This window comes from Apium graveolens, chromosome 4 (assembly GCF_009905375.1).
Source record: "Apium graveolens cultivar Ventura chromosome 4, ASM990537v1, whole genome shotgun sequence".
Lineage (NCBI taxonomy): Eukaryota > Viridiplantae > Streptophyta > Magnoliopsida > Apiales > Apiaceae > Apium > Apium graveolens.
This window is the reverse complement of record NC_133650.1, coordinates 155,139,308-155,146,737: the sequence shown is the minus strand read 5'-3', so window position 1 is coordinate 155,146,737 and position 7,430 is coordinate 155,139,308. Positions and strand designations below refer to the sequence as shown.

The window sequence follows — 7,430 nt, the reverse complement described above, 5'->3', positions numbered from 1 at the left end:
ATTTGTTCAGCTCCTCCATTCTAAGAGATTCAAAAGGCATATCCATCTCTCGCTTCCAAGAAGAAGCATTCAGATATTGCATCTGCTCCTTACCTTCATCATCTTCACTATCTGAATTCCCCAACAAGGCTTTTTTTAAGGCATCAGACCTTAGCAATTGATCAAGTTATGAAGTAACCACAAAATTGACCAACTCCACCTTTAAGCACTCCTCATTATCAGTAGGGAATTTCATGGCATTAAAGACATTAAACGTCACATCCTAATCCATCAGTCGTATAGTAAGCTCACCCTTCTACACATCAATCATGGTTCGACCAGTAGCCAAGAAAGGTGTTCCCAAGATTATGGGAATCTTCTTATCCTCCTCAAAATCAAGAATTACAAAATCAGCAAGGAAGATGAGTTTATCCACCTTGACCAAGACATCTTCCACAATGCCTCATGGATATGTAATACAGTGATCAACCAACTACAAAGTCATATACGTAGGCTTTGGATCTGGTAAGTCCAACTTCTTAAAGATTGACAAGGGCATCAGACTAATGCTAGTTCCCAAGTCATATAAGCATTTGTCAAATGATACTTTTCCAATGGTGCAAGGAATAGTAAAGCTTCCAGGATCTTTAAGCTTTAGAGGCAACTTCTATTACAGCATAGCACTATATTCTTCCATGAGAGCAACAGTCTCTAAGTCATCAAGCTTCACTTTCTGAGAAAGTGTACCTTTCATAAAATTCGCATAACTAGGCATCTATTCAAGAGCTTCGGCGAAAGGTATGTTGATATGAAGTTTCTTGAACACCTCCAAAAACTTTTCAAACTGCTAATCCAGCTTTTTCTTCTACAGCCTCTTAGGAAAGGGAGGTGGAGGATAAATCTGCTTCTCCCCTGTATTACCCTCAGGAGGAGGGTGTTTAACAGTAGTCTTCCTTAGTTCCACTTCAGCTTCCTTCTGCACCTCTTCTTCAGCCACAACTTCTTCATCCGAAACTTGAAAGTGTTCGGGATTTGCAACCTTCCCAGACCTCAATGTAATTGCCTTTACCTGCTCCTTAGCTTCCCTCTTTCCTGGCACTTCAGTGTCACTAGGGAGTATACCAGGTTGACGATTTAGCAAGGCATTGTCAATTTGACCAATTTGATTTTCCAAGTTCTTGATAGAATCCGCTTGGCTCTTGCACATGAGCCTCAACTCCTCCAATTCAGATTTTTCATTAGACTGTTACAGCTGGAGTTGTTGTCTTAGTGCATATTGCGGTTGCTGAAACCCAGGAGAGTTGTACTACTTTGTTGGATACTGCTGATAAGGCTGTTGAACCGTATTCGGAGAATTACTCCAGCTGAAGTTAGAATGATTACGGTTGTTAGGATGATAGGTGGCTGGCACAGGCTGCTGCGACCTCTGAAAGTTGCTCACGAACTGAGCTGATTCACTAGAAATAGCATATTGCTCCGTCTCATGGGCACCAGCACAAAGCTCACAGACATTAGTGATCTGATTAACCCCATAATTAGCCAAAGAATCCACCTTCATTGTCAAAGCCTTAAGCTGAGCAGCTATAGCAGTAGCTATGTCTAACTCTAGAATTCCTGCTACCTTGCCCTGAGATAGTCTCTGAGTAGGATTCTGGTATTCATTCACAGCATTCAATTCAATCAATTCATAAGCTTCATCGTAGGTTTTTGCCTACAAGGCTCCACCTGATGCTGTATCAAGCATGGGTTTAGAAGTAGCATCCAATCCATTATAGAAGCAGTTAATGATCATCCATTTAGGCATCCCATGGTGAGGACACTTTCAAAGCATCTCTTTGTAACGATCCCAAGCCTCACATAAAGATTCTCCAGATTGATGAGCAAATTGAGTAAGTGTGTTTCTGATTGCAGAAGTCTTCGCCATAGGAAATAATTTAGTTAAGAATTTTTTAGCAAGATCCTCCCATTTGGTGATAGACCCTGGTGGTAGAGAATATAACTAGCACATCACTTTATCCCACAGAGAGAATGGGAAAAGCCTCAACTTAATAGCATCTTCAAGTGTCGCAGATCTCGATGAAATCTCTGATGTGCGTGTGGGGGTCTTCTGTCGGAGAACCCTCAAACTGAACTAAATCCATCAAAGCCTTCAGATTTGCTTCTGGTTCTCCTATTGCAATAAGTGCTTCTTCTTCAACTTTCTCCTCGACAAAAACTTCCTCAAAACCTTCCTTAGCTACTACAACTTCTTCCTCAACTTGATCCGGTGTTCTCTTATGAGACCAAAAACGCGTATGCATACACGCTCACTAGAGTACCTAAAACACGACAAGGAAATTAGTAAGTAACAATTCTCCGAGTCACTGAACTTCAACGACCAATGATGACAAACACATAAACTAAAAATTAACAACGAAGTCCCCGGCAGCGGCGCTAAAAACTTGTTAGAGCTAGAACACGCGCTAATATTCACGTAAGTATACGCGATCACAAGTAATATACAATGATTTCTAGTTCGTTCCCATAGGGTCTGGTTTAGGTTAATTTCAATCAATGTATTTATGTAACAATGGTATGGCTATTATCCAATGCTAAGACGAATAACAAATTGAGGTTATTTTAACTACATTTAAATAAGAGATTATACTAAAGAACATAAACTAAGAGAATAAAGAGGATTGAATACTATATGACACAAACATGGGATTCTAACTTCATTACTACTTCATTCAATAGCCTCTTTGTTCTTAACCTTAGCATGCAATGGTGATGACACTAATCAGATAACACGAAACTGATAAACGCCAACTTTAGTTGTATGAATACCCTACTACCAGACATCCACAAGAGAGATAGAAGCTGAATAGACACCAATTATATTGAGACCCTATATGTCTATAGAATTTGACAACATAACGATTTAATGCACAAGTTATCTATTGTGATTACATACGGCAAGTAAGATGGTTAAAATTACCTACGAATCATGCATATCAAATACATGAACCTATGCTAGCATGGCAAGTTCTAAACCCCTAAATTCACTTTCACTTCATTAGAGATTAACACACTATCTTATAAGTTCGCGACGCTCATAAGACGAATAATCACAACCAATACTAGGATATCATACATTCACCACAAACTAAGGCATCGAAATAAATTAACTAAAGATATCCATAAATAAATCCGCTAGAACCCCACGATAATGATTAGCCCATAATCGGACTCATCATCAACGTGGGTTCTGATGAAAGCATGTATAAGAAACGTAGTCTTTATACTGAATAAATAATAAACCAAGTACGAAACAAGAGTATAGGTTCACTAATAAGAAAACTAGCATCCAAAGTTACAACTTAAAATAAAGAATCACAAGAATAAACTAGATCCTCTTCATCTTGGTTGAATTGTGCTCTACGGTCTTCTTTTCGCCTTCTCCTTAAGCTCTAGTACGTCTTGTTATGAAAAACGAACATAAGTTATGTTTATATAGTAGCCTATACAGATTAGAAGTCTTCTGGATCAAAATCAGAGTAGAAACATGATTATTTGAATTTGACCTGGCGCAGGCGCATGCTTCACCAGCGCGGGCGCGCTGCAACTTTGCACTCCTGGCGCGGGCGCGCGCTACTACAACGCGGGCGCGCTGACTCTCTGGAGAAAATTCTGAATTATCCTTATCTTGCTAGTTTGAGTTGGTCTTCTCACAAGCTTTTATTCTAGACACCATCCTAACACCATATTAGCACAAAAACAATGCTATATAACCGGAATTCCTGATATAAGCCTGAAATGCAAAACACTACAAAAACATGTTAAAAATACCTACAACTCGAGTATAAAACACCAATTCAAAGCTTTACGGAGTGTTATAAGATGATATAAATGCCACTCAATACCATGTATCTCACTAATTCCTTTTTCACCAAGGTATTAATTGTTTTGTAATTCTGGTGAGAGAGTTTATTGTGCCACAGTTTGCTTTGCTCAATAGATGCCTTGGTGTAGAAGCAACATATACCATCCTTATTTACTGAGTATAGATCTACAACAAACAAGATTTCTTTTATTGCTCCTTTCAAAGCAACTTTACCAGTCTTTTTGTTGATAATCGAGCAGTCTCCTTTGTCAAATGAAACCTTGAATCCTTTATCTGTGAATTGACCGACACTCAGGAGATTCACCTCAAGACCAGCTACTAGTACTACATCTTTAATGACAACATTCCCAGAAATTAACTTGTCATATCCGATTGTTAATCCTGTGATGTTGTCTTCAAAAGTCACCAATGGGCCAGCCATCTCCTCAAATTGTGATAGCAGAGCCTTATCACCCGTCATATATCTGGAGCATCCATTGTCAATGATCCATATGACTCTCTTCATTTTTCCCTACACACAATGAGCATTAAGTGTGTTTAGCTACCCAAGCAGTGTTTGGTACTTTCTTTTTTTAACAGAAGTTGCAGATGTAAAATTTGATGACTCAGAAGGAACAGTGTTCAATGATTGATTTGCATTTTCCTTTTTAGATGTAGACCCGAGTTTAACTTCTTTGAGATCTACTCTCAATTTATGACACCTTGTCATCACTTTTATATTACAAGGAATGCAATCAAATTTGTCAAATAAAGAATAGGGATCTTCACCCTTTGCTTCATTGTATTTGCATGCTCCCACTTTTGGCTCACTAACAGCCTTTTTACAAAGGTGAGTTAGGTAATTGGTTGAGCCACACTTTTCACATTATTTCCTGGTAGCAATCTGCAACAAATGCAAAGTTATTGCTCTTGTTCAGTCTAATTTTCCCATTCCCGTGCTTCTTCTTCTTTCCTGCATTCTCATTCTTGATTTCCTTGATTGGTGTCTTAGAAACTTGATTGGCCATGGGCTTCTTCTAAATTTCAACAGTATGAGAGGTTTCTTCATTTTCTTTTCACTGTCTTCATCTGCAAGTTCTTGCTTGATGACCAACTCAACTTCACTAAAATTAACTTCACATGCCTTGAACAAAGGTTCATCAACTTTTCTCAGCATAACTGAGACATCTTGATCTGCAATTGCCTTTCCTTTGTCACCTTCATTTTTCTTATTGTTGTTCAAGGCATTATAGTCCAAACCAATAGATATATTAGCACATAGTTTGTTCTTCTCATGGTATTGTCCAACCAACCAAGATGCATTTCTGAAAGACTTCAATTTCACCTCATTCTTCTCCAATTTTTCCCTCAACACAACTTCAATTTCAATAGCACACTTGAGCTTGTTTTTCAGATATTCATTTTCATGTTTAACTATTTCAAGCTCAACAAGCTGCAGTTTTAATTCTTGATTTTCAATCTCAAGCTTCCCATTTATCTTTGACACTGTACAAACTTCCTCAATAGCTGCTACCATGCTTGTGTGGATATGAAACATCTCTACACTCATTTTTTCAACAGTTTCTTTATATTGGCTTGTATTTTAATCAATGATAGTTAGAGTTGGTACCTCTGATTTTGATGCTTGTGTGGATATGAAACATCTCTACACTCATTTTTTCAACAGTTTCTTTATATTGGCTTGTATTTTAATCAATGATAGTTAGAGTTGGTACCTCTGATTTTGATGATGATGATTCTCCTTGCTCAAGAGCCATGAGTGCCTAATTTCCAAATTCTTCATTATCATCATCTTCGTCAGTATCATCCCAACTCTTACCTTCAGGTATGTAAGCCTTTCCCTATTGTTTCTTCAAGAGAGCGTCATACTTTGCTTCGAATTCCAGATAGGCTTTATCCTTCTTCACTTTCTTTGGCTTCCTGCACTCATTTCCAAAGTGGCCCAACTCATCACAGTTAATGCACCTTATTTTTAATCCGTCAACGAATCCAGTTTTGTATCCACCTTTGCTAGCTGAGTTAAACTGAGTTTTTGGTTTCCAGTTGTTGCTATTTGAGGACTATCCCCTGTTCTTGAAAATCCTTGGCTTTTTAACCCTGATGCTAGAGAATTTTGTATCCAGGTAAGCCATTGATTGATCCATCTTATCTAGCTCATCAAGGGTGTAGTATTCATCTTCCTCTAGCTCCAAAACAACTTGTTTCTGAGGTCCCTTGTTCTTCTTCTTCACAGTATGAATGACTGGAATTTGAGCATCTTGTTCATCTTCACTTGCTTCACTGTCATTGACCATTAGGGCACTGGATCCATCAACCACATGTCCTTGGTTTTCCTTCAATGACTTTCTTTGTAACATCTCAAGCTCATATGGTTTCAAGATCCCATACAAGACTTCCAGTGTCATTCTGCTCAAGTCTCATCCTTCTCTAATATATGATATTTTCTGTTCAAGGTGGTCAGGAAGAGCTAGCAAAAACTTTAGGTTAACCTCCTCAGCTTCATTATATTTATCATGAAGTTGCTAGTCATTTATCAATTTATTGAATCTTTCAAAAACTTCAGTAATTCTTGCTTTAGGCTTGGGCATGAAACCCTCATACCAAGACACCAGTATTCTCCTTTGATTAGATCTTACTTCCTCTGTTCCCGCACATAGAATTTTAATATTTTCCCAAATCTGTTTGGATGTGTCACAGTTGACAATATTATTATACATAACATTGTCAAGTGACTCTATCAGTATTAGTTGCAAGCCACTGTCCAGATAATCCTTTTCCTTTTCAGGATCTGTCTATTTTGAGGGGTCTTTAGGGGAAAAGTGAGCTGGAAGGACCATGTCTCCATCAGTAGATTCATTAACCCTTTCCATGGGGATAAAATGACCATTCTTGAGAATCTGAATGTACATGGGATTGGCCATCCTTATGAACAACATCATCTTTTTCTTCCAAAAATGTATAGTTAATTTTATCAAAGGCTGGTATCTTGATACTACTTATCTTTTGTGCATTCATTCTTCCAAGATCTTTATCTGTTTACTATCATATTTTGCTCTGATATCACTTGTTAGATATTGAATGCAACATAGAGGGGAAGTGAATGTGTTTCTTGGATTTTTAGCCTTTTTAAACTTGTTTTGATTTTAGGTGAAAAAAGTAGTTTAGATTATGCAGAGATATTGTGTTTACTGAAATAAATTAAAAAAGCACAGTATTTTCAGAACTCACTTAATTTGTATTAATTAAGTTGGTCTTGCTATAAATTATGTGTTCTTCAGAAAATAAGAACTCAGCTTCTCTCTTGAGAGAATACAAGAAAATCTAATTTGTTTGTTACTTGTGAAATAAGGACCAGTGCATGCTCTATAGACTAGTAGCACGGGTTTACAAGACTTGCACTAAAATGTACTAAACTACTTTAAAAAGAAACAATTCTCTATTTCCATTTCTAGCTTAGCAAATCTATGCAGAATCTTGCAGGTCTGTGACCATCCTTTGTCTGGTTAATCTTGGCCCTTGATCTTGTATTCTTCCAGCTCCTTTGTAGACTTTTCAATCTAGTGAATAT

At 37.6% G+C, this 7,430-nt stretch overlaps 1 non-coding gene across 1 annotated transcript; it reads left to right on the top strand.

The window, feature by feature from the left end:
* Window positions 1-1,781: 1,781 nt before the first annotated feature.
* Window positions 1,782-1,888, top strand: LOC141721904 (small nucleolar RNA R71). Its single transcript, XR_012574945.1, has one exon. It is a non-coding gene; the product is annotated as a small nucleolar RNA R71 (small nucleolar RNA).
* Window positions 1,889-7,430: the final 5,542 nt, after the last annotated feature.